The 19,582-nt window shown below is 50.2% G+C and overlaps 1 protein-coding gene and 1 long non-coding RNA gene across 10 annotated transcripts in view; one reads left to right on the top strand and one right to left on the bottom strand.

Annotated features, from left to right (window-relative positions):
• Prox1 (prospero homeobox 1) overlaps positions 1-1,240 on the bottom strand; it is a 51,781-nt gene extending 50,541 nt beyond the window's left edge. For 4 of the 6 annotated variants that reach the window (XM_048439457.3, XM_087906035.1, XM_048439464.3 and 1 more), the window contains exons 1-2: positions 1,101-1,238; positions 842-952 (exon numbers count right to left, since the gene is read on the bottom strand). The gene's annotated coding sequence lies outside the window, so the exon portion shown is untranslated. Of the gene's footprint in view, positions 1-11; positions 154-841; positions 953-1,100 lie in introns of those variants that run through there. The other 2 variants (XM_048439456.3, XM_048439459.3) reach the window with 2 other exon arrangements.
• Positions 1,107-19,582, top strand: part of LOC125403825 (uncharacterized) — a 99,050-nt gene continuing 80,574 nt past the window's right edge. For 3 of the 4 annotated variants that reach the window (XR_007233082.3, XR_007233079.3, XR_007233076.3), the window contains exon 1: positions 1,107-1,246. This is a non-coding gene — a long non-coding RNA (uncharacterized LOC125403825). The remainder of the gene's footprint in view (positions 1,247-19,582) is intronic. The other variant, XR_007233083.3, reaches the window with a different exon arrangement.

Below are 19,582 nucleotides of genomic sequence, written 5' to 3'. Positions count from 1 at the left end.
ACCGCTCTCACCTCTCCACTCCGCTGGGTTCTTCTCCTCCCTCCCAGTCCTAGGATCTGGGGCAACACAGGAGCACTACCCAGCCGAGGCCGGAGCGCAGCTGCCCACTACCCGAGCGTGCCTGTAAAGGCTGGGGGCTTCTCGCCCATGGGCGGCCCAAGCACACCCCGACCCGGGGCCGGCCCTCCGCAGCGCGGCGTCCCGATGGCCCCGCGGGCGACCCCTGAGGCTCCTGGGCCAACTGGCCCTACTCTGTGCCTTCCAGCGAGGCGCGCAGACTGGGTGGAGGGGCACCGCGCTCGCTCCTCGGGACTGTCCCTCCTCGGCTGTAGAGCCCGGTGCAAGCTCCCAGCTCTGAACGCGCAGGGAGAGGAAAGTCACCCTGCGCCCCCCCCCCTTCTCCGCCCTCCTCCCCACGGCCGGCCCTTGGCCCGGGGTTAAAAAGGAGAAGTGAAAGGTATGCAAACACCAAGCAAATAGGAAAAGCCGGGAAGAAAGGCAGCTAGAATAAACAAGACAAAGGGAAGGGACTGGGGACAGGCCCTGGAGTTTCTACCCGGGTAGAAGGGAAGGAAGGGGCTGGGAAGACAGCAAGAAATCTAGAAGAACAACAAAAAGGGACTCGGTCCCCCTCGCGGCCCCCTCTCCTGAGGAGAGTAAGATAAAAAAAAAAATAATAAAAATAAAAGAAAGTCAGAGCCTCAGCGCACCCCAGGCACGGAACACAAAAGGTGACAAGATCAGCGACAAGTCCGGCAATTCCAGCCTCTCCCCCATCGCCACCACCACCCCAGCCACCGGCAGGCACGAGAAAGAAAGAAAAGCCAAGCGGATCACTTACTCTTCGTAACTGAGAGGAGAGGAGCTCGGAGTTCCACTGAGGCTCCTGCTTAGAAAACTGTTTTTAGAGGCTATTTGATTACGATTCATGTAAATAACACCATTTTTCCCCCTGGAAAAAGAATGTTTACACGGGTGTGAGTAACGGGAGGCTCTTCTCTCTCTCTCTCTCTCCCTCTCTCTCCTTCCCATTCAAGAACAAGCCAGTGCGAGCGGTTCTGGAAAAGGGGAGGGGACAGCGACCGGGTGAAGATACTTACGCGGTGCGGGCAGCAGCGGGGCGCAGCCACTCTCTCTCTCTCCCCCTCTCTCTCCCTCTCTCTTTCTCTCTCTCTTGCGGGCAGAGAGAAGAAACCCACGCGCGCACGCAGTGATGTCTTACGAGTGATAATTGGCCCAGGGGTCGGTGAGTCTGTGCGAGAGCGAGTGAGCGGGGCGAGTGCTGAGACGAGAAGGGAGTAAGGAGGGAGGGGAGGGGAGAGGCGCGCAGGGCAGAGCCCGGAGCCAGGGGAAAGAAGAGAGAAAGCAGAGGAGCGGAGGAGGAGGCGAGGGCTGGAGCGCGGAGCGCGGCGTGGTGGCCCGAGGCGCAGCAGGCACGGCGGTGAAGCTCCTGTGCGTCGCGCGGCTTCCCCAGCTGCAGTGGCGGACGCTTTCCCAGCGCTCTCTCAGCTGAGGGCTCCGCTCCACAACAAGATTTACTTTAAGACACAGCTGAAGGAAACAGGAAGACTGCACGTCACAGTCCCACTGACGTACCCGGCCCCAGCACCCAATCGCGAGGCGCCTTCGGATTCAAGGGGGGATAGCGAGGCAAGAGAACTTGGGAGGAAAAAAAATACATATACATATATATATAAAAGGGGTGGGGGTGAGGGGCTGGGGAGAGAGGAGGGGAGAGGGGCCCCGCGTTCCCCCGCCCCGGCCTCCAGCCCCGGCCCCCACCCCGCCCTGCCACTGCTTGGGGCGCCTGGATTGCCGCGCCCCGGCCGCTGCGAGCCATCTGCGGGCGTTGTGCACCACGGCGCTGGGCTCACACTGGCTCTTCCAGGACGCAGGTCTTTTTTTTTTTTTTTTTTTTTTTTCCATTTCACTGATACAGATGATGGAGTTCTCCCAGCGGCTGAGCTAAGGAGCGCTCCCCACACTGGGGTAGAGGAAGGCATGGAAAACTATACGAGAGAAAAAGTGGAGGTTTGGGGAGGGCAAAAAGAAGGGAGTGTGTTTTGGGGGGGATGCAAATTGTTCGGCTTTGGAAACGATCATAGATAATATCAGTAAGACCTGTCACTCTGGCTTCCTTTTAAAGAGGATGGGCAAACACAGGTAGGTTTAGGATTTAAAAAACAGGTGTCAGAGATTTCACAGCGGGGTCACTAAATCTGATGTTAAAAGCTCTGTCTATGATTGACTGAGTTCCAGTCAGACAGACCCCAAAGTTTATAGGACGACGATTCATTCTTGGTTACCTTTAAAAATATTTGAATTGTAAGCAAAGTTGCCACATAGGTTACAGACACCACATCCCAGTAAATCTTCAGTTCACGCACCCCAGGGTGGACCAAAAAATTAGTCCAATATAGAACTTACACAATTTCGAAGTCTGAGTGACAAACTTAAAAGTTTATCAGGCAAGACATCTCAAGCGTATAAAGCCATATAAAAAAAAGCACATTGGTTTGACATCTTGGATAAAAAATAGCTGCGAGATTTCTTCAGATAACGTGGCTATTAAAGAGGGCCTTGGTTTCAGTGACAAACGCTGAAGAAAGCTTCCCGCTGTGGCTGGAATGTCCCCTTCCCTGGGCACAGTTAACAGCAATGCTTACTAAGGAGACAGCGTGGATTGAAGCACCTTAGAAAGCCCGAAGCTCAGCAAAGCTGCAAAGCACTGGTAACGTTCATACCTAGGGGACTGGACACTTTTTAGAAAGGGTGGTGTGGGGACAAGTATTTTTTCCGAGTCCCTCCAATTCAATCAGATCAAAGGTTGAACCGTGTTGTGACAGAGTATGGAGGAGAGTGAGTGCACCGCCACCATCGTCTGCCACGCACACACTCATTTCTAGGACATTCCGATTTCAGCCTCCAATTCATCAGACTGGGAGAGTGTATTAATCCCCTGTGACTTGGACAGCAGTGTGTGTGTGTGTGTGTGTGTGTGTGTGTGTGTGTGTGTGAGAGAGAGAGAGAGAGAGAGAGAGAGAGAGAGAGAGAGAGAGAGAGAGAGAGAAGTCTGTGCCCTGTGGGAAACTTTTGGCAGGCACGGAATTCAAACATTGAAAAGAAGGAGAAAAAAAAATCAGGTCGGCCAGGCTGGTGTTCCGGAAAAAACTCACCTGAGCATCTCCCAGCCGGCTTACCCTCTCGGGCTTACCCTCTCGGGCTGCCCCCAGACCTTCCCCATCTCAGGCAGGGAAACAGCATCGCCCAGAGCCCAGTACACTATTCACACCTTCAAAGATAGGTTCCTATGGCAAGAGCTCTACTCCGGGGCTGATGGGACTGAAAAGATCTTCTCACGTGCCAGTTAGACAGGGTGGAATATTGGTTGTGTACCTTTGAGGTAAACGGATGGACTGAGGAGGGTGGAATTTGGGGTTCTGAGAATGGTCCAAAGCCACTTTCTCATTTTTCGTCCCTTTATTTTCTTTTGAAGAATCTGTTTGCGCTTGCCAGATTGACGTTTAAAAGGGAGGGGGTCGGGCAAGGAAAGAGGTGGGGGGGGGCACGCAAGGGTAGAGGGAGAGAGATCATTCTGGAGTATTTTCTGTCAATTGCACCTGGTGTTCGGGTGCACGTTTTGCACACGCCACGCCTGGGTTTTGGCGGCGGGAAAAGTTTCCCCCGAGCACCTTCAAATATAAATCCTTTATCTGTCTCGCAGAGGGACAAAGTAGGCCTGAGTCAAAGCTAGGGTAACCTCCGGATAGACAAGCCAACTCCCCACCCGCAGCTCGCGCCTCTCAGGCTCGCGGCTTGTCGTGCTCAGCCCCAGCAGTTCGCAGCTTGCACTGGGACGCAGGAGCTGCGCGTGGAAACACGGATCTCTAGTCAGGCTGGGCGTGTGAGCTAGGGTGGTGACCCCCGAGTTCTGACCACTGCGGATGAGCCCTGTCTTGTCCCCTAACTGTCCGGGCCACGCATAAGTCAGGCTCCCGGGTGCTGTCTGGCCTGAGCTGTGACGCTCCCCCGGGTTTCGAGCGGCGCTGGAGCGAGGCTTGAGGCCCAAGGCCCCTGTCTCCGGGCGACTCCCGGTTTGTTTTCTGATAGCATGAAAGCAATCAGTCAGCCGGGGTGACCAGAAGTCTTCTAGACACCCGCTTCATTTGCAAAGCCAGGGGCCAAGCCTAGGATCCTTACAACCTTTTCTTTTGCCAACCCTGGCCAGCACCGCCCTAGTGATATAAAGTGAGCACAAGTTCTGGTGGGTGTTGGGACAAGCCGTCCTCGTGCAGGCTGCGTTAGCTGTTTTTTTTCTGGAGAGTGAATTGCGTGTTAGAGAAAGGCGTTTGTGCAGCGGGCTCTAGGCTAAACACACTTCGCCTTGACCTTCCCTCTGGGTGTTTCTCCTCTTCGGTTCCGTCTTTAAACCCTTAGGTGGGGGCTAAGGAGGGGAGGCAGTGTTTGTAGGTCATTTGAAACCGCATAAGCAGCAGGCATCCGCGCCTGAGAGCTGTTTTGGGGTTTTCAAGCGGATTCCGTGAAGAGCCAACGTGGGAGTGGATTTTGTAAAAGGATGTTGGAGGACCTCGGTGGCCTCCCACCAGCCCACCCACTCACCACCACCCACCTGAGGAGGGGAACAGAGGGAAGAGGCATCGGCGGCGGCGGGAGCAGACCTGCCAGCTGCAGGTTGCCTAGAGGCGGGTTGACGGCCGTCCTCTCACGCTCTCCTCCCCTGTGCCCAGCGTGACGCCGAACCCAACCTGGATTTGTTCTGAATGGTGGGGGAGAAAGTGAAATGCCACCAGATCAGTAGCAAGTAGCAGCTGCGGCGTTTCTCTCTTGGGAACCCCACTGCTCAGAAGCCTCCGAGTGATGTTTGTTTAACCAACAGCTTTCAAAGTAAACATCAGCGAGAGTCAGTCCAAAGAAGTTGGGAGCCAGGGGGGACTGGCAGAGAAAGTAATTTAAAATAATAATAATAATAAAGCCTTCTCCCCTCCAGAACAAAAAGACACCCCCCCCCCGTAAAAGGGCACCGGATCGTCACAAACATATATATAGTAAGGACTTGTTAGCGACAAGGTGATCTAAAAGAAAAACACAAACCCAGGGTGATGATGAGGGGGCTGTTGGTGATGGGGGGGGGTCACACGACAGCTTGATGTGGGGAAGTGGACAGAAACGAACAAAGGGCGCGGGGGGGGGCATTCCCTGCCCTAGAGGAATAAGGAGAGCTGTTCGCCGCCAGCCCTGGCTTTGCCGCAGGCACCGAACTTTCCAATATCAAGATATTAACAGATGGTGCGGAGCGCTGGGAGGGCTCTTACTTACATAACCCAGCCACTGCGCCCGGCCGCGCCGCGATGCGAGAGGCGCTCGCCAGGCCTCGCGCTCGCCTTCCGTGGGGGCTGCTCTGTTCCCCGAGATCGCTTGCTCATCCGCAACCCCACCCACCCAGGCTTTGAGGGCCAAGGCTGGGAGAGGCTGTGATTTCGGTTGTCTTTTTTTTTTTTTTTTTTTTTTTTTTTTTTCAGTCTACAACAGGGAAGCTGGAAGAGCCTAGGTCAGAGATAAACTGAGGGATGCCTCCCGGGACACACGGGGTGCTCTCCCTCGTATTTGGGAGTGTCACAGAGTGGAATGTGCACACACATACACATTGTCACACCAACACACGCGCCACCATCACCACTGGGTGTGATCACCCTGTTTTGCTGTCAGAGAAGTACAAAGACAGGCTCTGGCCGCAGTGGTGCGGGGGTGAGGTGGGGTAAGGGTGCAAATGTGAGCAAATGCCTTGCACGTGGGGCGCAGTGGTAAATCACACCAAGTCTCTGGGTACAGCCACCCTTTCCAGTCCAGGCAGGGTAGTAAGCGCTCTGTGCGAGTGACAGTGTGGCCTCCCGTTGTCTTCACTCCCAAGGCCACCTCCCGGAGAGGCCCAGTCCCTCCGCCCAGTGTCCCAGGTCCTGTATGTCACAGTACGTGCAGGGGTGTGTTTGCCGAGCCCCTCGGCGCTGGCTTTCCTAAACCAGCTAGGAACGCTCCCGCGAGTACTGGAAAACCTGTGAGAAGAGCTGGAAGGCTGGGAGTGTGCCCGGCAGGCATTGGGCGCTACCGGGGCTCCCTCGCGGTGTCCTCCTGTCCTCACTGCTGGCCTGGCCTTCTCGATCGACCCCAAGCTAGGCGTCACAGCCTCCAGGTCGGGAAGACGGTGACCTCGAGAGACTGTGGCGCCACTGTCGCCACAGAGCGTTCTGGCGGAGGAGGTGGGGGGGGGGGGAGTTCGTCCCGGCCACCTGCCGGCCACTTGGCCTGTCCCCACCAGGGTTCTACAGCCCTCGCCTCCTTCCTTGACTGCTGCACGAGTGGTCGCTTGGCCCTGTTTGGACCGGCTCAGCACACACCGGACCGCACGGGGCAGCCACCTGCTCCGGGAGCCGAGAGCGTCCCACTCGGCCCCAGCAGACATGGGCCACAGCCAGGCCCGCGCTGTCCCCGCCATGTCCCCTCCCCCGCCGCCCGCCTGTTGCTGCGGTGGTGGCGCGCCACAGCTGATGAACACACTGGAGCCGAGACAGGGGACCCTCTGCAGGAATAGGGAGAGGGGCGGGAATTAGAAAGGGATGGCGGTCTCGGGCTCAGCCTAGCCCAGCTCGGTCCACAGGTCTAGAGCTGTGTTACTGGGTCTTTTCCTTTGATGTTTGAGAATTCAGAAGTGGTTGTGCATTTTCTGGGTTTTGGGGACAGGACTTAAGTTGCAGATAGATACTCAGGGTCTCAGAGCCTGGACCGAGGACCAGTGCTAGCTACAAACAGGTCAAGGCCAGAAGAACACTAAAGAGAGCCTGCGGTTGTGAATTTATTCCCAGAGAAGGGAGCCCGATGAAGTTGCATTTTGTTTAAATTAGAGCATGACGAAGCTGAAAGCCAGATTTCTATAATTTTTTTCTGGTAATATTTCTTTTATGAAGTATCTAAGTATCTGTTTGTCATCATTTTGAGATCAAAAGGCAAGCTCATATGCTACATAGTTCCCCAAAATTGACGTTTAAATATGTTTTAAATGTTTTATTCAACGTGGAGGAGGAGGCTGCTAGAGGGGCTACCATGACGATAGGGCTTCGGAAATGGTTTGATATGGGGCAGGGGACTCTGGGGACCTGCTAATAATCAGAATTGCCCAAGATGCTTTAAAAGAAAAAAAAAACTTCCGATTCCATCTCAGGTAAAGAAATCCATGGGAGGAACTAGGAATCTGGGGGGTCATAGCAGGTCACTGGTCAGGAGTTGCCTCCTCTCTGGGACCTTGCCTCTACCTCTGTTCTCTTTATCTGTAAAATGGAAATAGTACCCCAAGTCAATGAGTTAACAGAGACGTTTGGACACAGATGAAGTTGCTCAAGACGTGCGTGATTAGGACCTCACCATTTTAGAACTCGAGAGCAAGCAGAATGCCTGGATTGTTACACAAATACTCATACAGGGGCCTCCCTCCTGTTCTCAACCTTCGCTGAAGCCAGTGCACTGTGAGACTAGCTCATCACTGTGTCCCGCCCCTACCTCATTTAAGTATACAGAATAAATCCAGATCCGCACTCATCTGCAGACTTGGCCATGTGCTCCCAGGCACACACAACTGTTTTTATCAAGTCCAGAGGAAAGCAGGGGCTGTTTCCCATCATGGCATAGGTAGCAAGTCTTCTCTGTAGAAGCCATAGGTCAAGTCTATGAAAACAGGACCAAAAATTCTGCTGGACAGGGAACTGTAAGCAGGAAAAATAAAGTCAACACTTCTGGGTAAGACAAAAACAAATGTATGTCACATGTCATATATTTTAAAATGTTTGAATAAATACTTCTCATGAGTGAATGTAAAGTAAAAAATATCCTTAATAAAAATTCACTCAAACCCCACTGAATCCAAGCCACTGCAGGGCACTACAGTGAGAGCCCAGCCAAGGGCAGCTGTGGAAGAGAGACAGGCAGGAAGGTGCCATGCCTGGCTGCCACGGTGCAGCAGGGCTAGGGAAGAGAGCCCAGGAAATGGACCCGCTGACCCAGCAGACAGCAGATCAAGATGCTGGCCAGCATAGAGCGAAGAGTTAGCAGTTAACTAAATAGTCAGTACCAGGGGCCATTGGAACCTCAGAGCTGGAGCCAAGAGTCCTAGATTACGGGGCTTCAAGAAAGGAACACCAGCTTGGAGTGGACCAGGTCTGTGTATGTGGACCTGGTGTATGGGGGAGGGGCACACCTCCCTGCCATACCTGCCCTGGAATAGTGATGTGTATCTTTGGGGAGTGTGGGAAGTCTTACGCTTTTTAGCTAGTCTGTGCACAGGTGGGAAAGGCCCGTGACCCCACAGGACAAAGGAAAATGATGGCTAAGACAACTAGAGAGGGGCATATTGCTGGGCCCAAGCTGTTAGGAAGAACAGGGCAACTTGTGGCTTCCGTTCACAAACCCTGCCTAGTAGGAGGAATACTTTCTTTTTTTCTACACTACTTGTGGGTGAGGGCTCAGGGAAAGAGTGTGTGGGACTTCTGGTGGGAGAATGGGAAGGAGAGCATGGGGTGGGTGACAGAAAGAAAGGAAATTTGGAGGGTATGGGTGGGAGTTGAGAGAGTACAGGGGTTGTGTGTGGGTTTGTGGGGTGCCTGTGGAGTGTGAGTGAGCCAGAGGGGTCACATATAGTTGGAGAAAGAAGAAAGAGAGGGGGGCGAGAGGGGCGTGTGGAAGGAGACAGGGGATGCAGGAAACTTGGTGGGCATGCGGTCCTCTTCAGGAGCAAGCAGGGTTGAAGTGGGGGTGAAGGGCCAGGCAAGAGTGAAGATGAGGTGGGAGGCTAAATCTGGCCTTGGTTTCAGTCTGGTGAAGGCCAATGTTTCTTGGCTTCCTCTAGGCCAGCCTTTTGAGGCAGCTCACTTGATAATCCCAGGCTGGCTGTGAAGAGACTTGGAACAACACCTTGGAGCCATCAGCCACAGAGGACAGATATCTTGGGTTCTTTCTGTGTGTGCGGAGGGGTGTAAGGAGGGGTGGTATGATCTCTGACCACAGCAAACACACCCTTAGGTACCTTGTGTGTGCTTGCTGGGCCTCAGGCCCTGCACATCAGCTTCCCCCTTGCTCCCAAATCAGTCTCCTTCTGCCCCAGGCTTGGCTCCCTCACTCCTCAGAGGCCAAAGACCCAGTATTTCTCTTTCTCCAACACTGGACAGCTCCTGTGTCTCTCCTCAGGGATTAGGTCTGGCTGTGGTTCTAGAAAGGTCCAATAGCAGTGAGGCTCCAAGTGGACTCAAAAAAGGGATCATTTTCTTGATTCCAGGGCATCACTGCTGTGAGCCCCTGCAAAGCCTGGTGTGTGGCGGCCCTGTGGAGAGCAGCCCATGGACAGTTCCGACGCTGGCCCAACATGAACAGTGATTAGTTGTGTTTGATTGGGTCGGCTTTCTGAAGCTTCAGTCAGGAGCTCTGTTCTAGAAAATCTGGATGAGGCAAAAGCATGAAGACCTCGTTTTCTCATATTCCAGCTTGACCTCTCCATGAAAACAGTGAAGATGCAGTAGGCATGCGGCATAGCGATAGCACTCTCTCTGGTTAAGAACGCTTGTTGCTGCTCCTCCAAAAACATCCATCTGGGGTGGTTTACAATTCTCTGTAACTCCAGATCCAGGGAATCTGACACCCTTGTTTGGCCCCTGCTGGCAATTGCACTCATATGCGTGCATGCGTGCATACACGCGCGCACGCGCAAACACACACACACACTTAAAAATAAGTTCTGAAAAGAAAAGGTCATAGAGGATGAGAAAAGACTCATTTAAGTGTGGTATTTGGGATAAAAGGAAAATGTGGTGACCTAAAATGTACAGTGGATTTGGATGTCCTGATTATAGGACATTATAAAGTAGAAGACTCAGCCAGGCAGTGGTGGGGCATGTCTTTAATCCCAGCACTCGGGAGGCAGAGGCAGGTAGGCCTCTGAGTTCAAGGCCAGCCTGGTCTACAAGAGCGAGTTACAGGACAGCTAGGGCTGTTACATAGAGAAACCCTGTCTTGAAAAAAAACAAACAAACAAAAACAAAAAACAACAACAACAAAAAAGTAGAAGACTCTGAGCGAGAACATCAAGTCTAATGCATGTGATTCTCCCAACAGCCAGGGCTATCCCCATGGCATTGATGAGTCAGCTGAGACGGGAGGAGATCTCACACCTTGATCAAGCCCCAAAGACTGTACATTGCAGAGCATGGATTAGAACCTAGTGTTGTGCGACAAAACTTTTCCTGGGGAGATAAAACACACAATTCCTCCCAGTCATGGATCCCATGACAGCCCACAGTGCACACCACTCAGGTCCAGCTTGGTGAACTAATGAGTTTTATGGGGTTACTTCCAGGAGCAGAGATGACTTAGCTACCAAGGCCCACCCCAGCATGGCGACAACTCACAAAAGCTGGGACACCTGGAGCACACTCAACAGATTGGAGCGTGTCCTTTCCAAGTGACCCTGGTCTAAACCTCTTCCAGGCATTCCTCTCAGGCAGCTGGTCTAGTCTCAGAGTCTGAATCTTTGCCCTTGTGAGAGTCCTTGGGCAGCTCATCACTCATCTGAGACACTCAGCTTGTATTGTTTACTCTGACAGGGAAAGGGCCTAGTGAGTCTGGTCAGTTTCAGGGACTTCCTGGAGCTATTTTTAGTTGTTTATCTTTTTTTTTTTTCTTTTTCAAGACAGGGTTTCTCTGTGTACCAGCTGTCCTGGAAGTCCTTCTGTAGCTCCCACTGGCCTTGAATTCACAGAGATCCTGGTGCTTCTGTCTCCCGGGTATTGGGATTAAAGGTGTGCAGCACCATAGCTGATTCAGTATTGGGATTAAAAGTGTGCAGCACCATAGCTGGTTCAGTTGTTTATCTTCTTATTTCAGGAGCTTTCTGTGAGAGGGAGCATTTCAATCTTGGAGGAAAGCGTTACAAACTCACATGTCATCCTGCAGTCAAAGCTGAGGCCATTTCTCTTAGACAGTAGAAATCTCTGCCTGAAGAGTTTGTTTGTGTGTATAAATGTTTTTCTTGCATGTATGTATATGTGTCATGTGTGTCCTTAGTGTCTGTAGAGGTCAGAAGGCATTGGACCCCCTGGAACTGGAGTTATAGGTGGTTGTAAACCACCACATAGGTGCTGAGAGCGGAGCCCAGGTCCTCTGTAAAAGCATCCAGTGCTCTTGACCTCTGGGCCACCACGCAAGCCCCTGTTTTGTTTCAATCAACCCAACTGTCACAGCTCCGGCTTTTCCTTGATTATCCTGCCGTCAGTGTTCCCACCCCCACCCAAATCGTGGACGTTTCCACAACAAAGTTATTGAACGGAGAAAAATCACCAAGTTGTCTGTTTATGTTTTCCCTGGGATTTAAGTAAAGCCGGTAAGTAGAGGCTGTGCAGGCCAGGATTCACCATGCGCCACAGAAAGCTAGTGGATCCGAGGATCCCCATTTTGTTGAAATAGAATTGTAAAAAGAGTAAAAAGGGGGCAGGCTAATCCTGTTAAACGTGGTGCGTGTTTCTGCAGTGTGCAGGGAGAGATTAGAGCAGGAAAGAGACCAAGTACTGTGTCGGTCTCACTGAGCTAACGTGACAACTTGTCTTTGGCGGTCTTTACAGCGTGTTAGGCGACAGTGGCTGACTCAGAAGTGTTTTCCAGCATCCCTTTGTGTCTCCCACCGGGTTCTTTCATTTCTTAAATTTTCTTTCTTTTCCTGCCCCTTTCTTCCCCACACTGCTCTATTTTGCTGTTTAATCCACGGTGTCTCCCTCAAGTCAAAACATTTAGCTGGCTCTGATCGAGATTTGGTTTTGAAGATGCCCTTTGACCTTGGACTGTGCAAAGCAGCCCCTGAGAAGTCGGCAGTCCACCCTCAACCCTGTGCCCTCTCCTGGGGCTCCAGGAGCAGCTTCTGGGGGAACCAGCTCATTCTGGGTTGCATAGCGAAGCTGGCCTCCCTCTGTCTTCCTTCCATTCCTTCCTTCTCTCCTTTTCACCCTGATTTCTTTTCTCTTTTACTCCTTCCACCTTTGTTTCCTCCCAGCTCACTGGCTTTCATCTTTTCTAGAAGGTCCATCTCTATCTCACAGTTCCTTCTCTCTTCTTTCCTTTCTTTTTCTTTCATTTGTTTTTGCTGTTTTCTCTCTAGTTCTCCTTCATCTCAATGGTTTTCTTTCATCTTTTCTCTCCTAGAATTATCTTTCCAGGAACGAGGTGCTAGGCTCTGAATCTAGGGCTTTGCCAACTCCAAACACACATTCTACCACTGAGCCATGTTCTCAGCCCTGCTCTCTTAGATGCTCCTTGCCTTCTTCACAGTTATTTAATCCCCTTCTTTTTTTTCTTTTCCTTTAAACAGCACAATGACACTTCTAACAAGAGGTTATGCACCCTTGAAAGTTTCCAGCTGAAGCAGGGTCAGGTGAACAGCTCCCACTGCTGACATGAGTGAATGGAGGAAGAGCTGATGTAGAGGAAGCATGGCTCTGAGACTCCGTCACTGTCTTTCCGAAGCAGGTGTCCAGCCTGTTTGGCGATGTGGCTCTCTGTCCATCCTTCTGTGGTTTCAGCACCCTCTGGCCCATGGTCCCTTCCCCCGCTTTCCCTACTGGCTTACCACCAGAGGCTAGATGTTGAGCCAATGGAAAAACAACACTGGCCAACATTAAAGGGAGACTGTTTGGAAAAGGAAGGCCCTGCTGAGGCACGGAGGAAGCCTGCGTGTTAACACGGGCCACCTCTTATCTGGGGCAGCTGGGGCTGAGCTGCGCGTGCTCACTCCATCCTTTGGCAAGAGGTCTTCTGCAGTCAGGCAGCCTTGGGACTGAGGAGCCATTCTTGGTCCCAGAACTAAAGTGTTCCCAGAACTAAACAGACAAAGGCCATTGCTCCCCCTAGAGACTGAGAAGCTAAGTTTTGAAGGGAGCATGCTCCCTAAAGTCCATGTCTCTGGGCCCAGGCACTAAATTCCCACTTGCTGTGAGCGTGACCGCAACCGTTCTGAACCCAAAGCGAATCCTGGGAAAGATCGAGAGAAAGCAACCCGAAGGAAAAGGAGACAAGGGCACGTGGGTGGACCTGTGGCTCTGAGTTGCCTACCCTAGAGCCTTGAACAGAAGGCAAATGGCTACTCTGCCAGAGTCACTGAATCTCCTCGTGTGGTCCAGTCAGTTTCATCATGCTGGCATCCTCAGACCTTGCTCTGGGGGAAGACTTAGCAGAACTTTTCCTGAGGAGGTCCGTCTACTCAGCCAGCCACAGACTCACAGGTGGGTGGGTAAAATCATGCCTGGGGTCACAAGCGCAGTGTTTCCTTGGGGTGAAGTCCGTTCTATATCTTCTGGACATCTCACTTTTGGAAACCTTAGCTGCATGCACGAACGCAGAGCAGCTTGGAGTTCCCCTCTGCTTCCGGGTCAGTTTGAACCAGATGCCAGATGATGTGATCTAGTCATTGCTGCCTTGTGGTCCTCCCTCCCGCCGTGTGTGTGTGTGTGTGTGTGTGTGTGTGTGTGTGTGTGTGTGTCTCAGAGGACAACTTGTGGGGATGAGTTCCGATCCCTTCTTCCACTGTATGGGTCCTGGGAATGGAATCCAGGTTGTCATGCCCTCATGGTGCCTTTTACCCAGTGGACCATTAAGATGGCCCAAACTTTAAGTTGATTTTAATTTTTACTTTTGGTCTTTGTTTTGTTCTGTATGGTTTTTCTGTAGATGTGTGTTGTGACCCCAGGCATGTAACTTATATGTACCATTAGATGAAAAATAAATCATGTAACACAGTGGCAAACTTTATTCCTGAATTTGTCTGTTTGAGCCACTTGAGAAGAATGTTCCTTTAGATGAGAGAGGGGTGACTGCAAGAATGTGATTGGTGAGCTTCCATTCCCATCGAAGGATCGAAGATCAGGATTGGACCAGTAGGCTGCTGGCTTCCAGTTTCCTTCTGTCGAGTCTCAGCCTCTGATCCCCAACTGGGCTTTCTCCTCAGAGAACCCAGTCATCTGGGTGCTGGATTAATCTGTAGCTGCTCAGGGGAGCTGTCAATCAGTGGAAATTCTGCCAGGGATCTGTGGCACCCATTTCAACAAACATGCATTGAGTAACATCTCCTCCCGTGTCCCCAGTCACACATCTGTCCGTTCTCTTCCAAGGCTTGCGTTTCAGACAGGGTAGAAAGCAAGCTTTTCTTCAGTCTCGTATTGGTCTAGGAAGACAATTTTTGACACAGATGATTTGTATCTCACCAAAACCTCGTCAATAAGAAAATATCACTGATTAACCTACAAACTGAATGTAAGCTGTGTTAAATTCTGTCTTATCATCCATTTCTTCATGAAAGTTTCTGGCATTTGTGAACTTCATGGCTGTTTAGTTTTGAGGTTGCTTTGGACTTTTGAATGATTTAAACACCCAAGTAGGGGCAGAAGGGTAAGGGAGAAAAAGTGAAAAGCATGAAAAATAGTTATTAAATGTATCAGTTAAAACTTCCAAGATTGGTTTTTATGTGAATTTTTGGCTTCCCCAAAACACCGAAAGTGTTTTGCTCATATTAGTCCTGTCAAGCAAAGCTGGACTCACGTGTTGTCTCATCCTGGAGGTTCCGTAGCCGAGTTGCGAACGCAGGGCCGAAACAAATGGCGCCGGAGTCCGCGTTCCCACAGGCAGAAGGCATTCACAGTTACACTAATCATTAGAGTTTCACGCTGATGACGGGGGAGGGGTGGAGGCCTTCACATCGCCTTATTTAGTTATGTTCGCTATGAAGAAAAATCGTTGTTTACCCCTGGGGATTTATGAAGGAAAAAAAATCAATTTCTATCAATGAGTGATATTTTTCTCCGCAAGGGGTATTGACTCCACAATGGTGAGTTATTTTCCTCAGACACTGAGAATGGTTAGTGGACATGTCTTTTATGATCTCATCAGCAAGTCGTTTTCAGCAGAGGCATCTTGTCCAGGACATCCCAACTTCTGAATTGCCACTGGTTGGAGAATTTTAAAGCATACATCTGTATGAAATACTCCTATAGACTGTATTCTAAGTTAACAAACATGGCCTCCCCATTCTGCTGCTTTATGAGGGTGTAGCCTTTATGATGGGACAGTAGGTGATAGAGAATCTTAGCCTGTTCTCTGGCTCTTCTCAGTGTGTTCTCTTGGCTCCTGATTACACCCATGACTCTCTCATGGAGTCACATCTTCCTCACTGTCTCCAGGACTCCTTTCCCTCTTTTTATATTATAGTGTGATACTGGTATTTTTAATTTTGATAGTGAACCAAAAACATTTTTTTTCTTTAGAAACGTTCTTATTGGGAAGACAAGACTGCCTCAAACTCCCCATGTAGCCCAGGTTAGTCCCGAACTCATCCCATTATCCCGAGTATTGGGATTATAGGTATGTGCTACCATACCCAGCTTGAACTAAAATTTTTTGTTGTTAGAGAACCCTTTATGTGAACGAACCTTCTGAGAGGTCTCAGAGATGGAGGAAAAGTCAGGGAATGTTGGAGCTTTGTGAGCTGCTTGACTTGAACAGTCAACTTGATACAGCCTAGAGTCTTCTGAGACAAAAGTCTCACCTGAGTGACTGCAGAGATCAAATCATCTAGTGGGTGTATCTATCAGTGGACGATTGTCTTGATTGTTCACTGATGCACAAGGACCCTGCCTGGGGACAGCACCGTCTTTATGCAGGTGATCCTGGGCTGTATAAGAAAGCCAGATAAGTATGAGCCCGAATGAGCACACAAACTGTGTTCCTTCGTGGTTTCTAGTTTAAGTTCCTGCTTGAGTTTGTGCTCTGACTTCTCAGTGGTGGACTGTGACCTGGAAGTATAGCCAGATAAACCCTTTCCTCCTCTAAGTGGCTTTGGTCATGGTGTTTGTTATAGCAACAAAATGAAACTAGGATGCTTTGCCACTCACTGTGAAGGATCATTCTCTCTGTTAGTTCATTGTCTCGAATATTGTGTGCAGATGGGGTAAGCTCTAGTGTCATTCCTTGGGAGTCTTCTACCTTATTTTTGAGACCAGAGCTCTGTTATTGGCCTGGAGCATGGCTATTGGAATAGGCAGGTTGACCAGTAAGCTCCGGGGATCCACCTGTCTACCTCGCCAGTGCTGATTTTGCGAGCACATACCAATATGCTTTTGTTGCTGTTGTTTGTTTTTTTGCTGTTGTTTATTTGCTTTTGTTGTCGTTTGTTTTGTTGGTTTTCTGTTTTGTTTTTATGTGGGGGATGGAGGTTGAGGCAAGACCTCATGCTTATGCAGCAAGCACTTCATTGCCTGAGCCACCGCTCCAGCCCATTATTGTTGGGGTGCTTCTGGGATACATTTGCTAAATCTAAGGTTTTTTCCTTCTTTCTTCTTGTCCCACTGAATGACTGCAGTCACCTTACACCCAGGGGCATGCTCATTTTGACACTCTTGTCTGTAATGTTTGCCCAAGAACCGCAGGCTAGGAGGTTTGGTCATGGTCTTGCTTAATACTCATGTCAGGGCTCTCAGAAGGATGTCTAAAAGCTCCATTGTGTCCTAAGCTTACACACAATCTGTTTCCTGTTCCGAGTTTCTGATATCTTACTGTTTTCTCTTTGGATATCCATGTCTTCCCCCGACTCTTTATTCCAATACCCAGAACATATCTACATGTGTGTGGCCTTTCTTGAAAAGCCCCAGGCTGTGGTTGAAATATGCCCCCACTCCTGAGCTCACCCAAGAGTTTAACCCCTGAATTCAGATCTCAACAGTGTTAGGAGAGTGAAACTCAACCCTGCTCAGTTGCTGAGATGTGTATGGAATGTGATTAGAATAAATCTCCCATGATGAGGCATGATGGTCTTATAAGGAGAAGGGGAGCCTCATAGAAACCCCTCACAGAGCCCAGGCCATGGAGCGTGCCTACATGTGCCACCTTCAAACCCACGAGCGAAATGAACCTGTCTTTATATAGTGCCCTACCTCAGGTATTTTATTTTAGTAACAGAGATGCTGGCCAATAACCCCCTGGTCCTTCTCTAGATAAGTTCTTCTTCACTTTCCAAGGTCCAATTTAAAACTCGTTTGCGTGAGAAAGGTCAGCTTCTGGTTAGCTGTGGTCAAGTTAATGCAATCCAGCATCATTTGGAAAGCTAGAACCTCAGCTGAGGAATTGCCTCCGCCAGAATGACCCATAGGCAAGGACAAGTGTGTGGGGGCATTTTCTTGATTGATGATTGATGTGGGTGGGCCCAGCCCATTGTGGGCAGTGCCACCCCTGAGCAGATGGTTCTTAGTTGTCTGAGAAGGCAATCTGTGCAAGTTGTGGAGCACAGTCCGGGAAAGAGCGCTTCTTCTGGCCTCTGCTCCAGTTACTGCTTTAAATCCCCGCCCTGTCTTCCCTTCACGGTGGACTGTAACCTGTAAGGTGAAGTCAGCCCCTCCTTCCCAAGCTGCTTTTTGTCAAGGTGTTGTTAATCACAGCAACAGAAAGCAGGCTAGGACAGCTGCCTAATCTCGAGACCCTGGTCACACATGCCTATGGTTGATCAAAAATGAAGTTGTTCATCCAGCCGTATTCTCTCTAAGTGCTTCCTGTGGGCTAGCTGTTGGGATGTCATATAAGACATCAAAGTCCTTGCCTGGTGTAGCTTACACTGCAGTCTCTGAGCAGGAAGTGACCGTAGCTCTTTAATAACATCAGGCAGTGCAAATGGGCACAAGTGAAGCTAGGACCGGGCAGAGAGGGCTGGAGGTGACTGGTTGGCAGATGCCAGGAGGAGGGGTGCTCAGTGCAGAATTCCCAGTACCTGCCACAGAGCCTGGTACCTGAGAAGACACCCTGGAAGCCTTTGCTAAGTGAGAATTCTGACAGCTGGAATGAAGACCTGGAAGATAAAAAGGCTGCAGTTAGGTATCAGCTGAATATATAATTCTGTGCTTTTGGAACCAGTTTTCCTGGCGAGGAACATGTGGGCCGTGTGTTAGCCATGTTTTCAGGATGAGCTGGGGTCAACCCTGACCTCTGTTTAGAGTTGGTCACATCCATACCTGTCAAGCAAAGGAATCATATACTTTCTTCTTACCCAGATTGAGACTGGCTGGGAATGAAACGTCGTGTGTGCCTGAAAGATTCCTTGTTCTCTTTGGTTTCTATTTATACTGATGACCAACTATTTTGCAATGGGGCGTAGGATTTTTTTTTCCTGCGATCTGCATACGTATTTTTAAATGACTGACGAAGCCAATCTGGACCTGGCAGATTTTGCCTCTGTGAATATGTGGTCCCTGCGGAAGTTGTGTGACTTCTCAGCTAGCTGGCTTCCTGCTCTGGTTGCAATGGCCTCGCTATGGGCATTCTGCATTTAAAGCCTTTTCCGTTTTGTATCTTGTCACTGGGTCTGGCTCTTAGCACTTCCCCCTCATCCCTTCTTATTTTTAAGTCCATATTATCTTCTCAAGAATAGTCTGAAGATTAGGGGCTGAAAGGCTCAGTAGGCAAAGTGCTTGTGGTATAAGGGTGAGGGCTGGAACTTGGATCCCCAGTGCCCATGTGAAACCTGGGTGTGGCTGTACGCACCTTCGGTCTCCAAGCTGGGGAGATGAAGACAGGAGGCCTTTAGCTGTCAGTCTGTCATTCAGTTCATACAAGAAATTCCAGGGGAAGTTCCCCCTCCCAAGTTCATGTTGGCTCTTAGCCACACTGTTTTGGTTGGCCCCCATCTCTCTGTGTGATTCTTCACTAATCTCCATGATCAGATTCAAGAAGCCCCAGCAGAATGTCACGTGATCTGCCCCCCTCCTTAGCATTCTCAGTCTGAAGTCCCTTGTGATGAGGTCTGTGTGTAGCTGCTGTTGGGGTTAGCTAATATTTGTATTCGCGCTCTTCCTCAGGTTATTAATGTTATAAATGCCAAGTTGTGTGTGTGTGTGTGTGTGTCTGTGTGTCTGTGTGTATGTGTGTGTGTGTGTATGCGTGCATGTTAGTGTGTACAAGCATGTTTCAGAGTCCAAAGGTTAACCTTGCATGTCCTTCCTCAGGGGCTGTCCTCTTTAGTTTTGGGACAGGATAGCTCCCTGGCCTAGAACTCACCAAGTAGGGTGAGGTGACTGTCCAATGAGCCCAGGGACCCTTGTGTTCCTGCCTCTCTGAGGCTGGGGCTATAAGCACATCTGAGTTTTTACATGGGTTCTAGGGGTCAAGTGTTGGCCCTCATTTTGGTGTTGCAGCCACTTTGTTGACTGAGCTATTTCTCCAGCTCCAGCTATGTAGTTTTAAAACTTATTAAATGCCTCCCATATTTTAAACCATAAGCTGCATCGATGCAGGGAAACATGCATGCTTTGTCGACCAGAGTGCCCAGTTCTGGCCAGTGTAAACATGTCTAGAGATCATCGTGAGATGTGGGGTGCATACTGAAGGAATGAAGGCTTGGGGGGGTTTGCACCCACCCTCCTGTTTTTTTTTTTTTTGTCTAAATGTGTGCAAATTGATATTGGCTAAAAAATTCACTAACTGTCTTCATCAGTTTTAGTCTCTGCGT

This window comes from Myodes glareolus, chromosome 5, assembly GCF_982192425.1.
Source record: "Myodes glareolus chromosome 5, mMyoGla1.1, whole genome shotgun sequence".
Taxonomy (NCBI): domain Eukaryota; kingdom Metazoa; phylum Chordata; class Mammalia; order Rodentia; family Cricetidae; genus Myodes; species Myodes glareolus.
The sequence above is the reverse complement of the archived record's forward strand: the minus strand, read 5'-3'. Positions and strand labels throughout refer to the sequence as shown.